This window comes from Sphaerodactylus townsendi, linkage group LG01, assembly GCF_021028975.2.
Source record: "Sphaerodactylus townsendi isolate TG3544 linkage group LG01, MPM_Stown_v2.3, whole genome shotgun sequence".
Lineage (NCBI taxonomy): Eukaryota > Metazoa > Chordata > Lepidosauria > Squamata > Sphaerodactylidae > Sphaerodactylus > Sphaerodactylus townsendi.
Window position 1 is genome coordinate 23,837,647 of NC_059425.1, and position 26,537 is coordinate 23,864,183.

The 26,537-nt window shown below is 45.1% G+C and overlaps 1 protein-coding gene across 6 annotated transcripts in view; it reads right to left on the bottom strand.

Moving 5' to 3' along the window:
- Positions 1-26,537, bottom strand: part of ARHGEF2 (Rho/Rac guanine nucleotide exchange factor 2) — a 199,412-nt gene that overhangs the window by 82,984 nt on the left and 89,891 nt on the right. The window lies entirely within an intron of this gene.

Sequence of the window (26,537 nt, forward strand, 5' to 3'; positions counted from 1 at the left end):
GAGACTGATGTAACAGCAGCAAGTACTAGGAATGCATTGCTGGTAAAAAGGGACAGTTCACGCATATGCAGAAATGACTTTTAAACCAGGAGACAAAGCCTGGCAGGAAAATCAGAGCATGAGGGGAGAGAGACAGGCAGAGAGAGGGAGAAGTGTTCAGGAAAGTTCTGGAAAGAAATGTTTATTGAAGGAACTTTGCCCTATGCAAATGAACAGATAAATTACAAAGGCCATATAAATGGATTTGTTTACTTTTCTCTCTTTCACACACGCACACACACTTGTATAAAGATAGACATTTCCCGGCACAAAAATAAAATTGCATATTCAGAACTTGACCCCCAAACTTGGAGCGTTCATGCAGAGTTGTGTCTCACCGTACAGAATTCAAGTTGGGGCAGCGGCAGCACAGCTGCTCAAAGAAGACAGAATCGAATCAGCCCCACCTCCTGGGTAATGAAGGGGTAAAAAGAAATCCACTCTGTAATTCGACTGAAGTTCCACTGTAATTCACTCTATGCTGGGCTTCCTTTGAAGTTGCTCTGGAGACTGCAGGTAGTTCAGAATGTGATGGTGAGGGTCCCCTCTGGAACCTCAGTGCTATCGCTCATAATGCCTGTACTCTGCCAACTGCATTGGCTACCTGTTCAGTTCCAGATCAGGTGTCCACAAGGTTCAATGGGAATTCACCTGGCCCTTGTTCACCACTGCACTGGCTCCATTGTTTGAGGAAGAAGAAGAGTTTGGATTTACACCCCACCTTTGTCTCCTGTAAGGAGACTCAAGGTGGATTACAAACTCCTTTCCCTTCCTCTCCCCACAAGAGACACCTTGTGAGATAGGTGCGACTGAGAGAGTTCCAAAGAACTGTGACTAGCCCAAGGTCACCCAGCAGGAGTGTAGGAATGCAGAAACACATCTGGTTTAACAAATAAGCCTCCGCCACTCTGGTGCAGGAGTGAGGAATCAAACCAGGTTCTCCAGATTAGAATCCACCTGCTCTTAACCACTACACCACCCTGGCTCTCAGAAGTTCTGTGAAAGGCAATTTATATAATCAAAAGAGAGACTTATCTACTCCCCTGGTGCCTACTTGTTGTCAATAACACTGGAGGAAGATGGGATACCCTTCTGGGGAAAGAGCCTCCTCAACCCAGAATGCTTCACAGCCCTTTGTCTTAAGTTTTCCCTCTTTTGTTCCAGAACTAGACAGTCCCAAAAAAACCTCAATGGGTGCTCCTTAATTTCATCTGTACTGTATTTTGTTTGTGATGGTGAAGGATCTGACAATTCATAATGCTAGTACAGGAGCACAAAATTTTCACAAACACTCAAATGATCAATGCTGTCAGAATGATTACGGTGCAGCAATCAGAGAGAAGGGACAGTCTGTTTGATTGGACTTGAAATCTCAAGGGGGTAGGTTCAGGAATCAGAAGTAAAAAACCAAAAAAGGCAAGGTGGCTGAAGGAAGGATGAAATACCGACAGGAGCCTGGGAGAAGGAAGCTTGAGAAAAAGGACAGAGAAAACAGAAAATCAAGGCACATTCACGCATAATGAGAAACCACTATGCAACTTTGGGGGGTGAATGCAGGTCAGAGGGAAGAGAGCGCACCCCAGTTTGCGAATAGAAAGCATGTTGTCACTCCAGCAGGCTTAATCGAGGCAAATGCTTTGGAAGGTGTGATGAAATACCAACGTGCCTTTGAGCGTGAGCAGAATACTCTTCCCCAGTCGGTTCGCCTTCTCCGTCCCCAACTCAGAATTTGCAGGCGTGCTCAAAAGTTAGCCAACCTTCCTCCCCTTGCCTTGATTTTTAAGTGGCTCTTTTCTGCTCTCCCTCCAGTGCTCATGCCCGCTGCACAACTGTTGCTTTGAGGCAGGGAGATTTAAAGACCAAAAAAACTTATGCAAGATCACGAGGTAAGCTGACAAGGTCACTTGAGAGGCAAAGCAAGGATTCCTGGTTCCCACACACTCTGCTAACCCCAAACCCAAAGTGGGCCACACGACTGGCTCCACTAACTACACAGATTTAGTCTCCTTTGAATTAGATGGACTGCTGCCTCCAACTGGTCTGTTAAGAGTCTAAAATGTCACTGTGTGGCTCTAGATCCCTTCTCTGATCCAGCGCATTTAGCTGCTATATGAGTAGGAAATTCCCTCTTGACCTTCCAGGTTATTCATTGACTTCAGTCAAGGAAGACCAGCTGCAGGAGCCTGGGGTTTGAAGTGTTTGGGGCTTTACAGTTTGGCGGGGGGAGTGGGGGGGGGTGATAAAGGGGATATATGAAAGAGGTTTAATCATACATCATGAGGAAAATAAAACAAAAGTCCAGCAAGCCTTAAAGGCTTTCCACAGCCTAACTAAAGTGAGTAGAATTGCTGGTTCCAGGTAAGGAAATTCCTGGAAATCTCAGGGTGGAGCCAGGGGAAGGAGCGGCTTGGGGAGGGGAAGGACCTCAGCTAGATATGGTGTCACAGAGTTCACCCTCTGAAGCAGATCTCTGTTGTCTGGCAACTGATTGTAACTGCAGGGAATCTCCAGGTTCCACCTGGAAGTTGGCGAAACAAGAAGGACAGTCTAATTCATGAATGCTTATACTGGAATAAACTCTGGCCTTTTCTGCATATGCCATTTATGATGTTTTCAGGCTGGAAATAAAACGTTCCCTCTGTGGAGTTTCGCACTGTTTCCCCCTCCCCCACTTGGTTTTGGAAATGTTTCCAAAACACTTTTTCTCTGTTATATCTGAAAACACTTTTACAGCATTTCTTTTCACTGAAACTTTTTGAAGCTGGTTTCCTTCACAGTGTGTTCATATTTGAAACATTTTACCACCACCACCACCACCCCCCCCCCCAAAAAAAAGCCTGGGCATTTTCCATGCAATAGCCAGGGCACCAATCCTTTTAGCGAATGCTCCCAATGAAGCCCAAGGTCTGCAGCTTTGTATTGCTTCATCCTTTCATTAGCATACCCAAATAGGGCTAAGGTTGCTAGCATCCACTTGGCTCTTCCAGGCCTCCATAGTACTAAACCCCTTCAAATTGACTAGCATTGGCCCATTCCACACAAGCCCCTGAAAACGTTTTGCAAACATTTTTCAGAATTCCTCATTTGTCTGCACTCATCCCTTCAAAAATGTTTCTTGGTTGCCATTTTGTGGTGGTTCTTTTTTAAAAAAAACTTCTGAGATTTCTAGCTATGAAAGTCTCAGGATGCGATTCTCTAGGGTCATGTGTACGATCCCCTGAAATTGAAAAAAAAAACTGAGGGAAGTACAGCGCAAGATGGTCAGCATAAGCTCAGAAAACAGCACTGACGAAGAAGTCCAGGGACTGCAGAGAGGTGTGGGAGGGGAGTATACACAGGAAATCCTCCTCCTGAATGTAGACCCTCACCTATTATCCTGGGTGCAGGGCAGGGTGGGCGTGGGAAGAGTGGAGGTGGCTTGGGAGGGGGGGATATGGTTCTGATCCCCATTGAATGGGAGGTGGGGTCAGACCAGGGCTACTGCTCTTCCAGAGGCCAGCATTCATCTCTCTCCAAAAGGTGCCCTGGGGTGGCAGGGCTGCTCTTGTGCTAGATGTGCTCCCATACCCGCTTGTGCTCAGCCTGCAAAGGACTGGCTTAGTGTGTTTGTGGAGGGGGAGCTCTGGGGCCCATGCCAAAACTGGCCAGATCCCATGGATTTCTGATAGTCCAAGGACCCATTAAGGTGATGGGGGTGCCGCTGACAGCCAAGTGGTCTCTCTGGATATACCTTTCTCCACCATTTGGCCTTTGATAGGTGCTTGGCCCAGACTGGTTCTGGCTGCTCTGTTCAGCACCACCACTGAACCCTGCAGTTGCTGTGGATGCTGATGCTGCACACATAGAAAGCTTTATTCACCTTCCACCCACAGCATAACTAAGTACCACAGCAAGCAGACTATGGCTGCCATAGTTACACCAAGCTGGCCAAAGCAGCATAAGCAGCCATCAGGATTGCTCTCTAAAATGGCTCAGAATGGTGTAGTGGTTAAGAGCAGGTGCACTCTGATCTGGAGAACCGGATTTGATTCTCCACTCTGCCACTTGAGCTGTGGAGGCTTATCTGGGGAACTTGATCAGCTTGGGCAGTCCAACACATGTCACCTGGGTGACCTTGGGCTAGTCACAGTTCTTCGGAGCTCTCTCAGCCCCATGCACCTCACAGGGTATTTGTTGTGGGGGGCAAGGGCGGAACGAGGGGAAAACTGCGCCTGGAGCACGAGTGCGCCCTCCACCCCTGCCCTCCTGGGGGGGAGGGGAAAGGAGATTGTAAGCCCCTTTGAGTCTCCTTACAGGAGAGAAAGTGGGGTTATAAATCCAAACTCCTCCTCTTCTTCTAAAGGGAACTTTTGGTGTCATCCAACAGGGTTCATGTTCTTATCCCCATCCCTGTCTTGAAACTCACTGGGGGACCTTCAGCCAGTTACCCTTACGCAACCTAAACTGCATCACGGGGCTGCTGCAGTGATAAAATGGAAGAGGACAGAACTGTGTGTGTTGCCTTGAGTTCCTCAGAGAGAACACAGAAGAAAAGCAATCAGAGTTAGACTTATATATTTGTGCACACGCACTCCTAGAACCTGTCGAGAAGGATGTCTGGAATTTATCAGGAACAGCTGATGCAGAGATAAAGCCAGTCACAATGCTGGGATCATTATTCACAGTTATACATCTCCAGTTATACATTTACAGTTATGATCTCTTCCCAATTCACCCTCAAATAAGGGACTAACCGAGAATTTGAAACAGTGATTGAGATGCCAATCGGAACATATGTTTGCTTGAAAATTACTCGCAACCACTTAGGATTTGAATTTTCCAGACACCTGGAACTGTAAGCTGCTTGGTTTCCATTTTCTCCTTGGGAAGAGATAAAATGCGGCGTTCCTGGACACTACCGCAACAAGAGCAAAAAAATTTTTCCCCACCTTAGAGATCCTACACGTGTTTGCAGTGTTTCTCCATAGACACAGTACCTGAAGACACACTATGCACACATTCCCCACATACTATTTTTGGTCCACTAGCTCTCCCACATAATAATGGACATTTTGCTCATTGTGAATAATGAAGCCAGCTGTGTAAGTTTCATTCATTGGCTGATATAGTCCTATCATCACCCTTTTCAAATTGCACTCAGATAAAAATAAACTAACGTTGCTATTAGAGAGAGAACAGACACTGGAGACAAGTCTCCATTAAAAAAAAGAGAGAGAAATCATCCATTAAAAGTAAGGGGACACCACTACCATCCATAAGGGATGTAGTTCAAAGGGATTTGAGAGCTGCCAGGCTCACTATTGGAAATATTGATTAACAGGGGAGAAGTCACAATTTTGCCTATGGGAGGGAAAGGAAGAAGAGAGATAGGTCAAAGCATCTGCCTGCAAGCGTAGGACAAATGTAGTATTGTCTGGTAGCAGTGGTGGAGAAGAAGGGGAATTGGACTCCAGTGTTCACATAATTAAATTCTAGAGATGAAAGAGACCCTTAGGGTCAAAGCAGTCATGCTATGGGAGTTCGTGTCTAGAGCTCCTGGCGATATTTAAAAACTTAATTTTAAGGTGCTCAGGGCCCAGTATGAATTGAGATTGAAGCATGCAGGGAAGAGGAATATTAATTTATTAAAATGTTTATGTCCCCCTCTTTACTCTTGGCTCAAGGTGGCTTCCTCCCTGCAGTTTTCCAGACCTGAAAGCAGCCCTGAGGGAGTGCTAACTCCCTGGGACAAATTTAGGTCAGGACAACAATGAGGGGAAAAGGCCTTAATTTCTCTACCTCTTATGCCATGTTTCCATTCTGAACCAAGTCCCTGTACACCCAACACAGACCTCCCAGCACAGGTTTGGCCCCAAGGGAAACCAATATAATTTACGCAATGACAAAATCCTTTGATGGGCAGATGCACAGAGACAAAGGCTTAAGTCACCAATGTTCTTGCCCAGTCATGAATTGATTCAGAAATTCAGGACGAGTTCATTTGAAACTGTCTCTGTTAAAAGATACCAGGCATCGGAAGTTGGGAAAGACCATTCTTTGCCTGAAATTCTGAAGAGATGCTTCAACTAAGAAGGTAAAATATTCAGCAAGATGGATCAGCATCCTAACTCATCATAAGAAATCTTTATGCATTCATATGAATTAGTTAAAAACAATTTTAAATCAATGTATTGTCGAAGGTTTTCATGGCCGGAATCATTGGTCAATAACGTCAAGAGAGAATGCTGCTAGAACACGGCCATACAGCCTGGAAACCACAAAGCACCCCAATTTTAAATCAGCTCATATGAATTAGTTAAAAATAATTTAACCTTACACCCACACAGCCTTCCATTCTGCTTTAAAGTATTACCACCCCCAATCTGGTCTTATACACTCAAAGACAAAAATGTGGTAGGATGACACTAAGACATAGCACTGGGAGACCTATAGACAGATGTCCTGCGAGTAAATAGCAGGCACAGGGGGGGTCCTCATTTGAAGTGGAGCAGGGGGAGGGTATTTAATCCTTTCTCTCTGTGCTGTTGTCTTAACCTCAATTCCCACCTCCCAGCTGCTATCTGCCAAAGAGGGAACAGAAAAAAAATAGGGGATCTACAACTGCCAGCTCCCTCTCAAATACTGGGAGAGTTTGAGGGCATTGCCAGAGAGGGTTAAAGAGAATCTCACATCACTTACAGGTAATCTCAATGGTAGGACTACAGAGACGTGGCAAATTCCTGGAGCATCCCCACGAAGGCCACTTTCCAGTCATTTTTTTTCTCCTCAATTTCTCAAGGGCAGGGGACTGGGGCTGACAGCAAGGGTGTACATGCCATGGGTGAGCAAATAGGAATCCTAAGGAAACCCACCACAGATCTCTCAACTAGGCATTTATCTTGACCCCCAGTTTGAAATTATTTTGAAAATAGGTACTAACAAGTAAATTTACTTGTGAATCCCACTTGAAAATGCTGAAGACCACTGCCCTATCACATATGTTATAAAATTGATGCCTTCCACTCTTTCTCTTTCAGTTTATGGTAAGGGGGCGGGGTGGGGGTGGGGGGGAACCAGAAAGTTAAAGATTAATTTAGCCATGCTAATGGATCTCAGGTGGTTATCAAATGAGTCACAAAGTATTCCAAGGCTGATTACGCAGGAGGCGCACTGGCAACTGAACCCCGCGACGTGGCAAACTTCCTTGAACTTGCCATGCACAGGGAGAAGAAATGACGTGCAGCAAACTTCCTTGTACAAGTTGCCGCGAACCTGCTGCTCTTGCTCTTGGCTTTCCCTGCAGAAAGCAAGAGGGCTTCAGGCGTGCACCTGATGCCGCAGTAGGCCAGAGAGGAGGTAAGCTCCCCCATCTGTAATCAGCCCAAGAGAGACTGAATCCATGTATCTATTTCTGAAGTTGGCTACAGATGAGGATAAAAACTTCTGAACAATGGAGCCACATACAGACAGGGGAACTATTTCTATAGACCTGAGGACTTACTCACATTTGCAGAAAAGTTTTAAGTTAAAAAAATGATGTTATAAAACAAAAAGGTTTTAAAATTCTGAAATCTCAGAAAATTACCTCATAAGAACTTGGCAGCCATTTTGGAGTGTCTAGGCCAGTGATGGCGAACCTGTGGCACGGGTGCCAGAGGTGGCACTCGGAGCCCTCTCTGTGGGCATGCGCTCACAGAGTTTGTCATGTGGGGGGCGGAAAATCACACCCCCTACACACACATCTAGGCTGGCCTGGGCCACTGAGCATGGCGTGCACGCACTGTGGTGAGCAGGGAGGACTCGGCTGGTGGGCCTGGTGCCTGTGCTCTGGGTGGCTGCTGCCTGGGGGTGGGGTGGGGCGCAGAGGAAGCAGAGATGCTGGAGAGGCACAGAGCAGTGTGCGCAGGACTTGCTGGAGGCTAGAGCAGGCTGCTCGAGCGGGTGGGGCGGAGGAAGAGGGAGCCAACCAGTTTTTTCCAAACTAAAACCTCAGCATTCAGGTTAAATTTCAGGTTGGCACTTTGCGATAAATAAGTGGGGTTTGGGCTACAATTTGGGCACTCGGTCTCAAAAAGATTCGCCAGCACTGGTCTAGTCAACCAAAAACAGCATCTACTGCCATAGTTCCATTTCAATATGCAAGATGAGTGGGGTGAGAAAGGAGGATTGGGCAGGCAGATATGCTGATTGACTATTCTACTAGTTCTATAGTAGCTTTCAAAGCCCAGGGACATGGCCACTGCAGTCAGCTTGATAGGTCACAACTTAAGTTGTGCCTGATTTAAACAAATGAAAATCTCAGGGTAGCAGCAAGAAGATAAGAAATTTTATGTGGGTCATTTAAACAGGCTCCAGGTCTTTTTTTCATGCAGAAAGAAAACATAAACCGGGGGAGGGCGGTTTATAAACCCAAATAATAAATAAATAATAAATAAATAAATAAATAAATAACCAGGCCCTTTGTGGAAAATCATGGATAGTTATCAATTTCTGGAAAGTTTGGTACTTTCTAAAAAAAAAAAAAAAAAGCCCCCTAAGCTCTATATCATTTTTTCCCAAATAAAGCTGGAAGAAGGTTCACTTGGAGATCAAAAATCGAATTCCTCCCTCTCCCCCCACTTCATTTTCCTACCCTTAGGGATTGGGCCTACCCTCTTGCTAATAAGCAAGAAAAGCACTGCAATCGTCATCCAATATTTAAAGAGGGAGATGTTAGGTCGATTCCCCACTGAGGATTAGATGTGTGCTCGTCACACAAAATATCCAGGTTTTCAGCAGAACTCCCCACTGCACCAGTGCCAAACATGCTTTCATCCCGCCCCAGCTTGTGTTATTTTTGAACCTGGAAGAAAGTAGACCTTTTCAAAAAACGCATGGGCAATCTGGAGCGGTGGGGAAGCTGTGGGGGTGAATCCAGATTCGTTTTTCCCGCCGCTGGTAGTGACGTGGAGCCTCCCATCCAATGAGAACGCAGTGGGCTGTGCGCGATGTACATGCAGCCTTTTTTTAATTTCACGGATTGGATCAACATGGGACACAAAGCAACATGGGGGTGGTTTTGACTGATTGACTGAGTAGAAGGCAATACAAAGCAGTGCTACACATCGTATCCACGTGGATCTGACTACATGGAGGTGCGCGGAAACAGGGCTTTGCTTTAATCGCCTGTTTCTTCATCTCCACGTAGAGTCGTTCTGTGCATGCTTGTGCAGACGTGAATCCTCAAGGTATTAAAAAAAAAATCCCACCCCAACACAAAGCAGCAGCTAATCAGGATAGCCCCTGAGTGGATCGCGTCTTCAATCCGCCTCAGTGGGGAATCCTTCGTTGCTGCTGCGTTTCTGGGAACAAGGATCATTTGTGGGGCAGAAGCTGCAGTGGGGGACGCTGAAACCGTGCTCAAAAGATCCCGGTTTTCCCCAAACTGGATAGTATCTAACATTCATTTTTCCGGTGGGGAATCGACCTCAGAGATGTCCTTGTGGAAAGAACTATATTTATCCTGGAGGAACATTGCAGCAGAAACACCCACAGGCATTCTGTTAGATCTTGAGAGGCCAGATTTGCAGTCCCTGGCTGGAGATACAAATAATAGAGAGCAATAGAGGGCAGGCTTTGAGACCTGGCAAGGAATTCCATTCCAGTACTAGAAACAGTGTAGAGAAATTCGGCACAATAAAACAGGAGATGCTTTAGAGCACCTGCAAGGCGCTTTCACTTCACCACCAATGAAACACAAGGCTCCACATATCTGGGATTATATCTCCCTTCCACCCAGAACCTATTTGAAGGCTGTGGTTCAGCACTAGAACATTATGAGACAATAATTCAGAAGAGAATGCCCCTAAATGTGCTGCAGAAAATCTTTCAGCACATCAAAAAGGACCACTTTTTTGGGATTAAGTTGCAGAGCTTCCTTGCCAAATCTTTCTTGTACGACTTGATCTGCTTTGGGACTGATAGGGGTTCAGTCTTAAAATATGTGAAATAAAAAAATGAAAACATCTTTGCATAGAAACAACGTGTGTTTCCCACAGAAACTCTGAATGGTTGCTAACTAGAGCCAGCGTGGTATAGTGTATTCTAATCTAGAGAACAGGTGGAACAGGTAGCGCAGGTGGATTGTAATCTAGAGATTCCCCACTTCTCCACCTGAGTGGCAGAGGCTTATCTGGTGAACCAGGTGTGCTTCCACATTCCTACATTCCTTCAATAAGATGCCCCATTCTTGACCTTTTCCTCTTTTTTTACATATATTGCACCCAGCATCTCATGGATGAAAAAAAGTACACTTTTGCAATATATCAGTGCCTGGGAGTTCTCAGGCTCCATTAAATGTCTGCAGCATTAATTTATTACAACCATTTATTAAACCATATTAATTTGTACAACCATTGCCCATCATCCACCAATTTAAAAGCCAAGTTTTGTTTCATTAATCAGTTTTGTTTTGCTAACTAGAAAAGTAATTGCTTGATAATATGTTATCCCACTTTAAAATATTCCTCAGCATCCAAGATTTGTGAAATGATGACTTTATACTGCGTGGAGTTACAGAAAGAAAACTAAACCCTGCCCATGGTTAAGTTAATATGGGCAAGAACCTAGTTTGTTGTCATCATTTATAAGTCATCAGTAACCAAAATTAGTTTTTAAAATCAATTCTTTTGCTATGCCAGAGCTCGAAGTCACGCATGAAGAGCAAAGCACATATGCAAACTAAACGAGCCAATTTGTATTCCTTTTTTCTTAACTGTGGATGAGTTTGCCATCTGCCATTGTTCAAGCATGAGGAATTATTAAAATACCTTTATCTGCTTTTTAGCACCAGTGCATAGGGATCTATGCTAGAGAGAGGGTGAATCGATTCTCCATTAAGAAGTGTAAATTTATGAGATTCTGAGACAGGAGCTGAATTCAGAAGAGTGACAATGATAGAAACTTAACTGACAGCATTTTAACATGAAATCCCCAAAGGCAAAAAGGGGGGGAGGAGGGGCAGTGATTTAACAGGGACAGGGAACCAAAAATTAAGGACAGTCCTTAATAAACAGTGACAGTTGACATATTATTAATTAATTGGCCATTTATAACTTATCTTTCTCTCTGAGACTCAAAGCAGATGACAAAATGTGAAAAGCCATTCACTCAGATAGCGAAGCTTTCCAATAAGTAATGCAGTAAGACTAGGATTACAGAACTGGAAAAACAATGCAAACAAAAAACTGCCTAAGGCATGGCTTACCAATAATGTACACATGCTTTTTTTCTAGTGTAGAACAGTGGTTTGCACATCAAGTTTCACAACGGCCCAAAACTAGGCTTTTTAGAAGGGTATCCATTTGCAGGAATGGGAAAAAACCACGTTTCTTGCGTCATTCCCATCCAAAAGCCCTATTTTTAGAAATTATTATTCAAACAAAAGAGTAGTTTCCTGCTTTCCAAACCTCGTTAATTAGCCTTGCAAGAATTCTAAAAGGTAACTTTAAAAACAAGATGATTTTATTATCTCCTATAGATTTGTTATATCTTTCAGCTAAATAGCTAAACACACAGTGGTGGCGAACCTATGGCACGGGTGGCACTCAGAGCCCTCTCTGTGGGCACGCGCAAACAGAGTCGCCCCCACCACCCCACACACATTTAGGCTGGCCTGGGCCGCTGGGCTCGATTATTAGCATTAAACCTAAGACCTAGTTTTGGGGGAGCAGTGTAGGTAACCCTGTTAAGTGCTGTTAAACCCCACTGATTTTCATGCGAAGAACTAAAGTGTGATCCTTTACCTGGGAGTAAGTTCGGTGGCTGGCAATGGGGCTTGCTCCTGAGTAAACCCTCCTAGGGTAGTGATTCACCCGTTGGAAGAGTTGCACGGTTGCTTCAAAGCAAAGACACCGACTACCACCAAGCTTACTCCCGAGTAACGCACGCCTCGGAGCCAACCGTTTTTTCTAAATTAAAACCTCAGTATTCAGGTTAAATTGCCGTGTTGGCACTTTGCGATAAATAAGTGGGTCTTGGGTCGCAATTTGGGCACTCGGTCTCGAAAAGGTTCGCCATCACAGTCCCAGGCTGCCACTTTCCTTCCTTGTCCGATCCAGTGATCTTGTCTTGACTTTATTTTATTTTTCTCCCCTCTTGTTAGAGAAACAGCCGGGGCAGCTGCTCTCCTCCTTTTCAGGGAGCTCTTTTAATTATCTCTCACTTCCTGCTTAGGTGGAAGCCAATGGGGCAAGCAATTAATTCCTATGAGCATTAACTAGTGCTTTAACAACCCCTGCTGTCTTGATTGAAAGGCATTTTCTTCCAGCTCTTACACTGGGCCACTCCTCTTCTTCCCCTGTCTTTTCTATTCCACAATAGTTCTGTGGCTTCCAATTCAGGAATCGCCAGGGAATGTCATTAAAAAAGCAGTACCTAAGCAATGAGAGAAAGGAACCAGAAAAATAAAATTAAGCTGAACAGAGGTTTAGCTCTGAGAGGGCTCCCCAGAGCTTAAATGTATTGACCCAGTTTTCAGGGCCAGAGTACACCATGTAAAATCATTATAGAGGAACAGTACTTCTATGCATGCACAGAGTGTTTTCCCAAAACAGACCTTTTTTGAGCACCCAGTACAAGAGGCATTATTCAACACAAAGCTTACATAATAATATTACAACAAAACCTACTGCTAAAAATATACCTTACAAACCAAAATAACCAATAAATCAACAATCAAAGCTAACACAAAACAAATACCAGCAGAAGCAAAGTTCAAATCAATAATTTCTGCTTGGTGGAAAATGCATTCATTTATGTATATGTATGCTTCCTTTTTAGAGTAAAGTAAAAAAATGTAAAGTAAAAAGTAAAGTAAAAAAAACCCCACATACAATTACCAGTATTCAGACAAGAACACATCAGAGGCATAAAAACAGCATAAAAACTAAATTCAGCAGCCTAAAATGATATTTATAAAACAATACCCAATCTAGAAGCAGACCATAAAAACAGCTTCAAGAGATTAGGAGGTTGTTTTTCAGGGCTTTTCAATGTTGGCATCTCAGTTCTTTCTGATGGCCACTCACCTCCACTCAAGGCAGAAGGTCCAGACCAGGGGTAGGGAACCTGTGGCTCTCCAGATGTTCAGGAACTACAATTCCCATCAGCCTCTGTCAGCATGGCCAATTGGCCATGCTGGTAGGGGCTGATGGGAATTGTAGTTCCTGAACATCTGGAGAGCTGCAGGTTCCCTACCCCTGGTCCAGACAGAAGGGCTTGGGAAGAGGATTGGAAGAGGACCAGAGGAGGAAATCCTTCAAGCAGGCTAACTCCACAGGTGTAGCTACCATAGGGACATCCAGGGACAAGTGCCCCAATTGCAGGTTCGTTTGTGGCTTTCTGTATTTTTTACTGTTTTTTTTTTCAATGTTGGCCTGCAGGGTTTAGGCTAGCGGCACCAAAATTTCAGGCTATCATCAGGTGACTCTCCTGATGATACCAGCCAAGTTTGGTGAAGTTTGGTTCAGGGGGTCCAAAGTTATGGACCCCCAAAGGGGGTGACCCCATCCTCCATTGTTTCCAATGGGAGCTAATAGTAGATGGGGCTATCATTTTGAGGGTCCATAAATTTGGACCCTCTGAATCAAACTTCACTAAACCTAGCTGGTATCATAAGGATAGTCTCCTGCTGATACCACCCAGGTTCGGTGAAGGTCGGTTCAGGGAGTCCAAAGTTATGGACCCCCCAAAGGGGTGCTCCATCCCCCATTGTTTCCAATGGGAGCTAATGGAAGATGGGGCTACCCTTTTGAAGGTCCATAACTTTGGACCCCCTGAACCAAACTTCACTAAACCTGGGTGGTATAATCAGAATAGTGTCCTAAAGATAGCCTAAATTTTTGGTACTGTTAGCTTAAACCTTGCTCTCCTGACAGGCACCCTCAAATTTTCCCCAGGTTCTCTCTTTAAATCCACTACCTTTGGAGTGGATTTAAAGGGAGAATCTGGGCTCCCTAGATTAAAAAAAAACATTGAAAGTACTGTTGAAGGCTTTCACAACCAGATTCAACTGCTTGTTGTGGGTTTTACAGGCTGTGTGGCCATGGTCTGATAGATCTTGTTCCTAACGTTTCACCCGCATCTGTGGCTGGCATCTTCAGAGGTGTATCACAGAGAGAAGTCTGTTATAAGAGAAGTCTGGACACAGTGTATAACAGACTTCTCTCTGTGATACACCTCTGAAGATACCAGCCACAGATGCAGGTGAAACATTAGGAACAAGATCTACCAGACCACAGCCACACAGCCCAGAAAACCCACAACAACCAACATTGACAATGATGCTGTTTGGGGTGGATGGGTGGGAAATCTACCCTGAAACAGCATCACTTTCAATGTTGTTTAAACTAGAGAGTCCAGAGTCTCTTTTTAAGGTGGATTTAAAGGGAGAATCTGGGCTCTCTAGTTTAAACAACATTAAAAGTGATGCTGTTTCAGGGTGGATTCCCCCCACTTCAAAAAATAGCATCACTTTCAATGTTGTTTAAACTAGGGAGCCCTGGGTGTGTTCAGATTTGTGTGTTGGGGCATGTTCTATAATGTGATGGTGACTTTGAGATGACCTGGTGCAAAAAAATGTTGTTTGGTCGTGGTGGGGGAGGGACGCTGCCCATATGCCGGGGGGGGGGGGGGGGCTGCAAAACTCAGATTTTGTCCCGGGCTCCATTTTCCCTAGCTACGCCACTGGGTAGCTCCAAACCCTTTAGGACCTTCAAGAGAAGAATGAGCTGTTTGAGCTGTTCCCACAAACAAATGTGCAGATCTTTCAGTGCCGGGGCAATATGATCCCTGCATTCAGGCTTTGGAGGAACTGGCCGCTGATGTGGTGCCCCCTTCTCTGTTTGGCCCTCGCCCGACCCGGACAACTGGATCATTGTCATCCAACGAGGCCACCATGCTTCCCCTGGGGGGCGGGGAGGGAATTCTAAAATTAAGATGCTGGGCCCATTTATATTTTTACTCTTCTGATAATTGTTGTTAACTGTTGCTGCTTTTAATGTTTTACCTACCTTGTATTATTGCTTTTATCTGCTGTACACCGCCCAGAGCCCTTCGGGGATGGGGCGGTATAAAAGCTTGCTTGCTTGCTTGCTTGCTTGCTTGCTTGCTTGCTTGCTTGCTTGCTTGCTTTATTTATTTATTTATTTATAAATAAATAAATAAATAAATAAATAAATAAATAAATAAATAAATAAGGCTCCAACAACCACCTGGCTGCTGTATCTTGGATCAACTGAAGTTTGTGGACAGTTTGCAAAGGCAGAAAAATAAAACTTTTACTCCCTCTCTAACACCAGGAGGGAAGGTTGTAGACATGACTCATGGGGACGGGTTTTTCACAGTCTAGTGCTGTAACTGAAAGGGTTCTGTCATATATTGTTACCCACCAAATATCTGAAAGCGATGATACACAAATCAATGTGAAATGTTTTTTACACATATACAGTTTTGATGGAATTACTTATTGTAAAGAAAAAGTTTGACTGCATGATTTGTCAGGTAGTGATGCCAATTCTGGCTTGGAAAATTCTTGGAGATTTTGGAGGTAGAACCTGGAATGGGGGAAGGAGGGTTTGAAGAGAGGAGGGAGCTCAGATCGGTGTAATGACGTACAGTCCAGCCTCCAAAGCAGCCAATGTCTTCAGGGCAGCTGATCTCTGTAGTCTAGAGATCAGTTGAAATTCCAGAATATCTCCAGGCCGCACAAGGAGTTTGGCAGCTCAGGGTCTCCTCCAAGAGCTCGGAGTGGCATATACGGCTCTTCTCTCTCCCATTTCATCTTCATAACATAATTCGGAGGTAAGTTCCATAACATAATTCGGAGGTACCAGAGGGGAGAACTAATTCAAAGACATGCACTTATGGCCCAGTAGCATATGAACTGAGTTTTCATAGAATCATAGGCCCCTTCCGCACACGCAAAATAATGCGTTTTCAAACCATTTTCACAACTGTTTGCAAGTGGATTTTGCCATTCCGCACAGCTTCAAAGAGCACTGAAAGCAGTTTGAAAGTGCATTATTCTGCATGTGCGGAATGAGCCATGGAATAGAATAATAGAATCATAGAGCCAGCAGCCAGAAATGAACCTAAAGGAAAAAGAAAACTATTCCTACAGCCATTCTTAAGAAGCAGAACATCTTCAAGCCCAGAGAGAATGCCAATGTGCCCCTGGCCACAGGGCAGTGAAAAGCTAAAGAAAAACAATATCTTACTTCAGGCCCAAAAAGAACTGAATAAGAATAAAAGCAGAGATGTCACACATAACAAACTCTCACCCTACAAGCCAGATGTGCTAAAAGACTCGAAGCTGCAATGTGAGGGCAAAGAGAGGCAGACAAAGACAAAAGATGCAATGTGGTCAGATTGGAGTGGAAAAGTAAACTTTTCCCAGGGGGAGGGAGAACAAAATAGGTGCGGAGAACAAAACAAAGCAAAGCTGGGAGCATCAGGAGAGCTGGTAGCAGCTATGGAAATGACAGAATAATAATAGTTTCCTAAAGCTTCCTAAAGCCATGGCAAAGAGGACAAATTTCAGCGGAGCAGGTCAACTCATAAAAAGCAAAACAAAAATGAAAAAATTGAGTAACAGAAACAACAGCAGAAGCCCCAAACTGAAATCTCCTTCGCCAGCCCTTCCAACACTTCGCAGAAAGAGGGGAAACCCAGTTCTCACAGTGTATCAGCCCATCCAAGTACTTCGCAGTGTAGTGCACTTTACTTGACCTGCATGAAACTGATTTACTTCGAAGTGACGCAATCCTATGCCAATTTAAAAACCAAGAAGGGGTTTTATTTGTTCAGATATATTTTAAGCACTTTTATCCTGTCTTTCTCCCAAAAGGGATGTAAGACAGCTTACAAAAAGACACGAGCCAGATCATAACATAATACATAAAACAGCCATAACGGCATATAAATACAGATCACACAACAAATCATGCTGAATCAGTTAACAAGCATTAGGCCCCAAGTGTCCTCAAAAATTCTACTTTGTAGAGTTCTCTAAAAAACAGAGGTACAGGAACTAGCAGATTTCCAACAAAAAGCTGAGATTAGGCAGGGGCTGACTGAACAGCCCCCCAAGACAAGGATATGTTTTTCTAGTATAATTGCCCACGAATGTGATCAACATTTCAAAACAGACTTCAGCTGCTGCAGGGCGTGCACTGCCTGGTGCCTTAGATCTGAAGTATGTGCAATGCTAGGAGTTCCTCACACAAGCTTCCAAGCAACTTTTAAAGAAATCCACAAGCACATGGACAATTTCAACAGAAAGGAAGAAACCATAAAAATGAACAAAATTTGGCTACCAGTACTTAAAAACCCGGACAATGGTTAGTGAACACCACCCAGACACAGGATGTCTCCAGGAAGGCAATCAAATGGATTAAAATGCCAGGCAACTACTATGCAGATGCCGTCACTAATGGATTATGCAGCTTCATTGTTACTTACATATGCTAAAATGGGTGGATTCCACTCAACACATGCAATTCACACTTGCTAAATTCTACCCTTTACATTTGTTAACCAATGCAAATGGCTCTTTCTCCTACCATGGACATTCCACAGATATAAATATTCCACTTGCTTTACTACCATCAGATCCTCTGAAGGTGCCAGCCACAGATGCAGGCGAAACGTCAGGAGAAAATGCTACTGAAACACGGCCAGACAGCCTGGAAAACCCACGACACCCCAGTGATTCCGGCCGTGAAAGTCTTTGACAATACAATTTTTAAAGATTTTAAAAAGCAGGAGTGCAGGGCCCTGATCTGAATCATAACTGCAGCATAGGTAAGAGGGGATTAAGCCTTCATCTCATGCACCATTTTCCAGATTAGAGATGTTCACACACAGCGGCTATTTCTCCCACAGGCATAAACATACAAATCCTGAGCAAAGGATCTGTACGTTCACCCTAGTGGGCAAATGACAGCTTGTGCAGGTAGGTCAAATGGTACAGGAGGAAAGTCTGAAAACCCGCTCCTGCCTTTGTGGCCGTGGTCCAAATCCAAATGGGAGTCTTATGTGCCTGATTTCAAGGAGAAAAATCACTTGGGAACTCGATTACAGAACTCTCAGCATCAAATGTGTTTTGGCCCTCGGTGTTCATGCGCATGTGTCTACTTCAATGCATCCTTCTCTCAGTGATTTAATTTCTGGAGATCTTGGGGAAGAAGCGGAACCCTGAAGAAGAATCTCTTAAAAGTAGGAGTGGTGTCTTCTTGCCGGAAATAAGGGGTACGGGTGACAGAAGCTAAACTCTCCACCTCTTTGGCTATCTCATTTTGAGTATCAGAGTCATACCGGAGAAAACGTTCAAGAAGAATGCGGCTAAATGAAGAAGGGGACGGTCATGGTTTTGCTTCACTCATCCATAAACTGCTCTTTTCCTGTGAACAAATTAGCCACACCCTACTCCACATGAACACACAGACATGGATTTCCTCATGTGGCCTTAAGTAAGCAGGCTCAGAGGTTCACTGCATTTCCCGTAATCCTCTTAGTCTTTCCGAAAAGACACTTCATAATTTTCCCAGCGAACAACTTCCTTTATACTTTGACATTACACCTTCTAAATAATTTCAGAAGATTACACTCAGGAAAAGAACTTCCAAAGGCCCCCGGAAAAAGATTTTTTTTCTTGCAGCCCTGCTCACACCATTCACATCCAGCCCAAACACACATATGCTCCCTTAGTCCACCCCCTACTTGGCAGCCCTGCTCAGGGGCTAGATGAAGCATAAGAATCTCACTAATCATAAACTGTGGCCACTTGTAACCTGCTTCACATTGAATGTACGTTCCCTTTGAGTTGGACTCTCAGTAACTCAAGTTTCCTCTCACCCAAGCTCACCGTACCTCAAATCAGCGAATCTCTGCAGTTTCCGAAATCTCTGAATATGCAACTTTTCCTCTCACATCGCAAGGAAAGTGAGGGGAGACAGCAAGTGTTTGACTTGCATCTTGCTCTTCCCAGTCTTCTCTTGCCAGCCCAACAGCAGTTCCTCCCAGTATGGTGTAGTGGTTAAGAGCAGGTACACTCTAAACTGGAGAACCGGGTTTGATTCCCAGCTCTGCCACTTGAGTTCTGGAGGCTTATCTGGGGAATTCAGATTAGCCTGTGCACTCCCACACACGCCAGCTGGATGACCTTGGGCTAGTCACAGTTCTTCGGAGCTCTCTCAGCCCCACCCACCTCACAGGGGGTTTGTTGTGAGTGGGGGAGGGAGGGAAATTAGATTGTAAGCCCCTTTGAGTCTCCTTGCAGGAGAGAAAGGGGAGGGATATAAATCCAAACTCTCCTTCTCCTTCTCCTTCTCCTCCTCCTCTTCTTCTTCTTTGGGGCAGCAATTCAGAGGTATCAGAAGAGCTTTCTTTTTTTCTATATTTAAATTTTACCACTGCCGGTCTGTCACTGGAGCTACAGACCAGTGACATCTATATGAACTTTACATGGTCTACTCTAGCAAAATAATGCTAGACACAAGATGGCATACACAGACAAAAAAAAAGCAGCATAGAGCAATCTCCCCAGCTGGGAGATGCATGAACGGAACAAGTGGGTAATATATTGGATCGGCTCAGTTGAGGACACTTTGCGGCAGGAGAATTCTGTTGTTGTTTTTTTTTAAAAAAAGCAGGAAAACCCCACTTTGAAGCTGATTGCCATGGGGCAAGTACTGCCAGCGTCAGCACTCAGAAATGTTCTAGCTCTTTTTTTATAGGTCCATAAACAGCAAAATCCCCCTTCTACTGTTTTCATTTTCAGCATCAATCATCACTGTCTCCACAGATCTGCATACAAGAGAGGAGATTAGGTAGCATGAAGTCGTCATTTTATACATTGCCATCATTTTACAACTGGGTTGCTTTCCCGACGTAAAGCAGCATTAACAAACCAGGCTACCTGCAGTTTAGGGAAATAACTTTCCAATACTAGTCTAGTGTAAAGTTTCTTTTACTTTTTTTTACTCGGGTCTGAAAGTATAGGAACTCTCTCAGCATTATGGTTCACATGGAGAGGAAAGGAACAGAAGAAAAACGGTGCTGTGCCCTCTGTGGGAACTTGCTTGTTGCTGACTACTAAAGCCACACCCACCCAGCTGTTGCTGCCGCTGCCACCAGCCATTGCAAACTGCTGAAATTACAGTCTGGCTGGAAGACCCAGGGGAGGGGTTAATCCCCTTGATCTCTCTTAACAGGTGCTCCATAGCGGCAGCATTACCAGTGCGGGGAAAGGATCAGTTTTTTTCTACGGGGCTGCTCTAGCCTCTCCCTCCCCCACTGCTCCCCCCACTGCTCAGCTAAGCTCACTCCAGTAACTACTGGTCTGCTGTGTCAGTCAGTGCCAGGTTAACTCCACTTCAAAGAGAATTTCATCCACAGCATCTGAACAGAAAACATCTGTGAATGGATGCAGAAGGGGGAAGGGCGCAGAAATCAGTTCAGGCAACCAGACCTCAGACCTGGAACCTGTTTCGATGCGGCGGATCAGATGCTGAACGTTTGAAGGAATATAAAAAAGGAACGCCTTTCTGGAGAAAAAAAGGAGAGAAAACAAGTACTGTCAAAGGCTTTCACGGCCGGATTCAACTGGTTGTGGTGGTTTTCCAGGCTGTGCGGCCATGGTTTGGTGGATCTCGTTCCTAATGTTCCTAACGTTTTGCCACAGATGCAGGCGAAACGTTAGGAACAAGATCCACCAGACCACGGCCACACAGCCCGGAAAACCCACCACAACCAGAGAAAATAAGGTTGGGCCAGAATTCTGTTTCCAACAGAGGCCAGCCAGATGCCCCTGCAAAGCCCACAAAGGAGGCTGGAAAGAATAACCTTCAATGTCTGGTACTCAGAAGCAACTACCTCTGAGCAGGGAAGCCACATGTATTTAGCATGACTAGGAGGGGGCTGATAGAATTAACCTGCATGAAGGGTTCCACCCACTTCATTCCTCATCCCCACCATCAAGGTTGGGGAAAGGTGTCAACGCTGCTCATATCAAGCTTCACTAGATGAAAGGCTTCGCGAGAGGAAATTAATCCAAGCCTGGCCAGCCCAAACTTCCCCTCCGACCCATAGGGGACTATTCTGCCGGCATGAAACGTCCTATCTGCCTTTGTGATTGAGAGCAAAGCACAGAGTTTTCTCTCGTCATCACTGACTGTATCGGACTCGTTCAAGGGCTCTCCCTGAGGCCCTCTGAAACAACAAGCAGGCAGTGGGTTTTTTCTCCCATGCAGGATGGAGGCTGGAAGGGGTGAATGGCTTGTCAGAAGGGAGCCATCGCTCCTAATGCCTTACTGTTACCACCTCCTCTTGTTAAAGGATGGCTGACATGAAGTCTATCATGCTACTGTAACTCGCTTTACACAGGCCTACCTTTGATCTGGAAATTGAAACTTGTCCAGAACGCAGCCGCAAGGTTGCTTACTGGGGCAGCCAGCCGTGATCAGGTAACACCGATCCTTAAACATCTGCACTGGCTCCCAGTCGAGTTCTGAGTCATTTTTCAAAGTTTTGGTGTTGACCTTTAAGGCCTTACGTGGTTTCGGACTTGCATATCTTCGAGACCACATCGCCCTTAAAAGCCCCTCCGCTCATCGGAGCCTTTTGTTGGTCCCTGGCCCGAGAGATATCCGGCTGGCTGGCTTCAACAAGAGCCAGGGCTTTTTCGGCTCCGGCCTGGTGGAACAAATTACCAGCTGAGGTCAGAGCCCTGCAGGAACTATCTTTGTTCCGCAGGGCTTGTAAAACCTGGTTGTTCCACCAGACCTTTTCCAACTAGCCAGCCATATCCAATTGCACCATCATCTCCTCTCGGCCTCCGGAGCAGGCGGGGGGAGGGGGGGGAGAGGTGAAAGAACGAGCTGGGATAGAGGCATCTAAGTCGCCATCTAATTTCATAACTTTATTTATACTGTAATTTTGGAAGGCGTTTTCATATTTTCAATGCTCTGTTTATTTAATGTTTTAGTGTGTTTTAATCATGTTGTAACCTGCCCTGAGCCCCTTGGGGAAAGGGTGGGATAAAAATATGAAAAATAAATAAATACCAGGGTAGGAGAAACTCAGTCTCCGAAGAAAGACGTAAAAGCTAATCTGGAAGCCGGAGTTCTCAGATCCCAAGGCACTGGGGATTCACTGGTTACTGTTATGTTTGTAGATAAAGGACATGTTTAGAAGGCTTGCCTCCCATAGGTAGTGCTAGGGAGATCTCACAGCATTGTGATGTTTTGCATAGAGAAGGTCTCACATTCAGTTCAGTGGCATCGACAGAGACCAGGGCTCGGAAAAGGACTTTTGCTTGAAACTGGAAGGCTGTGAACCTCAAGAGCAACCAGAGTTCAGAGGTTGAGCACAAACTTTGCATACATCTGGACCCAGCTTCAATCTCTAGCTAACAGAAAGTGCCTGGAAACCCTTTTCTCTGACTGAGACCCGGGAGAGCTGATACGGGGCAGAATGGACTGGCCGTCCTTAAAAGCAGCTTCCTATGCTCATGGAAGCTCTTCCAACATAGTGGTACTCAAAACGGCTGCTGTAATGAGTAACTAATTCTTCAATGATGCACAGCCCTGGCCCCAGGCAATGGCTCTGAAGGAGTGGCAGACATCAGATGATCCACTGAGCACAAGTATTTTGAACAGTACGGCAGCAACGTGCATAAGGCCTTTTCAGCTGTTCTGCACGCAAATAGGGTCACATATAAAATGGCCCTTTGAAACAGGGAGCTGGAATTAAGGGCTTCTCCATATTTTGCCTTGACGCTAATCAGTTTCAGATTCCTCAGACCACCCACTGATCGCCTCAGCATTTCACCACCTGGATCTGATTTTGGAAGAAAGGAGATCCGGAAAAGCTCCTGCTTTCTTCAAATGATAATTCCATAGTCCCGGGCAGGAGGGGGAGGGGGAGCAGGACAAAAGGGTGTCCTGGTCCATTCCTCTTGAAATGCCAGTGTTCAATGACTGACCAAGCAACAGATTCTCACAGACTGCACTTAGGTCGAATCCCCACCACCTTCTTACCCAGGTTTCTGCACACAAACTAACCAGGTTTCAGGGACAACCTCCCCATTGCTTCTGCGGCAGATTCTGTTTCTGGCGCTCGTTCTCCCTGTTATCCTGCGTCCTGGCAGAACCTGGTGGCAAGTGGCATGGACCCCACTGACACAGTTCAGAGCTGATCCGAGGGGAGGGACAAGGGTTGAAACCCCTGACTCGTTTCCCGCCGCCGAGCGTAACGCGGAATTCGGGCAACCAATCAGCACTGCTGGCGCTGTTGTGATGTGCGTGCAGCCTTTCCTTGGTTTCATTTTTGCTTTTGCGATCAGCCAGCAGAAGGACATTAAACAGTCAAACGTGTAGCTTTGAATCGTTAATGATTCACACAGGTAAACGATTAACTGTTCATACAGGTAAACGAATAAACGTTAAACTTTTACACGTTGGTTTTTTTTAATCACGCCCCTACAAGGTATGTTTCCGCAGGGGGAAAAGGTCCTGCCCCATCAAGGCACGCCAGCCAATCAGGGGAGAATGGTGAAGCGAGATCACCTGGTAGTGGGGATTGCTAAGAGTTGTGTAACTGGGTGTGTCTGCTGTGTGCACGCTGCAGTGGGGATGGAGAAACTCCAATGAAGAGGATATGGTTTCACAACAAACAGGTTTGGATCTGCGTGCAATTTTCAAGTGGGGATTCGACCTTATACAACGGCAGGCAAAGATCCCCATGCACAGACCTGGAGAATGAAGGGAAGGGCTGAGGCTCAATAGGAAAGGCACATTTCTCTGCTGAAGGCCCCGGGGAGTTATTTCCAGTCAGAGTAGATCATACAGGCCTAGACAGATTAATATAGCTGTCTTTTTTCGCCAGCATGGTATAGTGGTTAAGAGCTGGTGGATTCTAATCTGGAGAACCAGGTTTGATTCCCCACTCCTCCAACTGAGTGGCAGGGGCTTATCTGGTGATCCAGATGTGTTTCCGCAGTCTTACATTCCTGCCGGATGACCCTGGGCTAGTCACAGTCCTCTCAGAACTCTCTCAGACCCACCTACCTCACAAGGTGTCTGTTGTGGGGAGAGGAGGGGAAAGGAGCTTGTAAGTCACCTTGAGTCTCCTTACAGGAGAGAAAGATGGTGTATTAATTGAATTCTTCTTTTCCTTCTTTAGGACATGACTTAGCAGAGGCTGGACCCTGAACACTCCACATTTAGCCACAATAATGTTTCCACTACATCTTGTTATGTCCAAGAAAAATGCGACCTTGCCTTATGCCAAACTAGACCTTTGTCCAAATAACCAAGAACTCAATCAGATGGATGGTGGCTCTCCAAGGTCTTTTGCAGCTTTTAAACTGGAGATGCTGGGATTTATGCTGGGACATTTTACAAACAAGAACTGGCACTCTATCACCTTTTAGCAGGTGATACTAAACACTAAACCTGGGACTTCTGTGATGCCATGAATATGTTGAGCCATGGACCCGCACAAGCAAATTCTTTTAAAGGGACAAACCCTGCTTCCCTTCAAGCAGGATTCAACCCTGTAGCCTCAAAGTCATGAGGTAAAAAAATGTCCTTCTAAATCATTGTGCTTACATCCTATTCTTACAAAGGACTTCCACTGGTCTACTATCAAAATCACTGGAGTTTCAGCGAGGGAACATCTTACATTGGCTACACTGGTTGCCCGTCGAATTCCAGGTCATGTTCAAGGTGTTAATTTTAACTTTTAAGGCCATGAGTGGTCTGTTCCTCTAATGGGAACTTACTGGTGGGCCCCGGCCCTAACAACATTAGGCTGGTCTGATGGAACTCTGGCTCTTTCCGCACATGCAGAATAATGCACTTTCAAACTGCTTTCAGTGCTCTTTAAAGCTGTGCGGAATAGCAAAATCCACTTGCAAACAGTTGTGAAAGTGGTTTGAAAACACATTATTTTGCGTGTGCGGAAGGGGCCTCTGTCAGCTTACAGCAGGGCCCTGAGGGATCTTACTCAATTCTGCAGACCCTGCAAGACAGAGAGGTTCCACCAGTCTTTTGGTTGAGGTCATCCATTGTTCTAGTACCATATTAACAGCCTCCTGACCTCTTACAATCAATGATTACTTAGTCCATTGGACTGAATACCAGAACACAAGTAACGTTATGTATGTTTATTGTGCACCTCCTTTCTTTTATTATATCTTGGTTCCCGGTTATCTTTTAATGACTTGAATTGGAGATTTTATAGGCTGAAGGGACATTTAGAAGTTCGATCTGGTTTTTATTTCTTTTAAATGCCGATTTATGTATTATTTTTATTGAATGTAAGCCACCCTGAGCCTAGCTATGGCCAGGAAGGGGAGGAATAGAAGTATAATACAAATAATAGTAATTATAATTGGCACATTATACACCAGACATCACAGTGACTGAGGCAAGAAAGTAACCATCATCAACACACCAATACCTGGTGACTTGAAAAAGAATGCCAGGAAGTCACTTAATACCACATTTTGGGGAAATTGAGATTCAGCGACAAAGGGCTTTTCCCCTCTTCAAAAGTGAAAGTGGAGGGGACCCCTGCTCCGTGTTCAGCGTGTGGTTTCAAAAAGGTGTACTTCCGACCAGGATCTGAAATGACGCGCGCTGAGGGGTGGGAGGAGCGGCAGAATCGGGGTGACTGCGCTGTTGCTGCATTGTCACTGCTGGTGTAGTGGGGAGTGCTGCAGGACCCCGGGATATTTGCCGTGAGGAGCGCGCATCTAATGGTGGGTGGGGAATCGACCCAAGGCACAAACCAGCTGAGGTTGTCCTAGTGGTAATCGGCACCCTTGGCGCTATTCTGAAAACACTAGGGTGGCACTTGAAACATCTTCAAATCGACAAAATCAACATTGGTCAAATTCAGAAGTCAGCCTTGCTGGGATCCGCATGAATACTACGGCAACGAATTACGACATTCTAAGCCTCTCGGAGAAACACAGATTGTAATGAAAGGCCAACAACTGGCTAAAGAACTGATAGTAAACAAAGTTACCACAGGAGGTGGTGATGGCCACTAACCTGGATAGCTTTAAAAGGGGCTTGCAGATTTATGGAGGAGAAGTTGATGTATGGCTACCAATCTTGAGCCTCCTTGATCTGAGATTGCAAATGCCTTAGCAGACCAGATGCTCGGGAGCAGCAGCAGCAGCAGAAGGCCATTGCTTTCACATCCTGCATGAGAGCTCCCAAAGGCACCTGGTGGGCCACTGCGAGTAGCAGAGTGCTACTCTAGATGGACTCTGGTCTGATCCAGCAGGCTGTCTTATGTTCTTAAATAACAATAACAATAACAATAACAATAACAATAACAATAACAATAACAATAACATACATACATACATACATACATACATACATACATACATACATTCATTCATTCATACATTCATACATACATACATACATACATACATACATACATACATACATACATACATA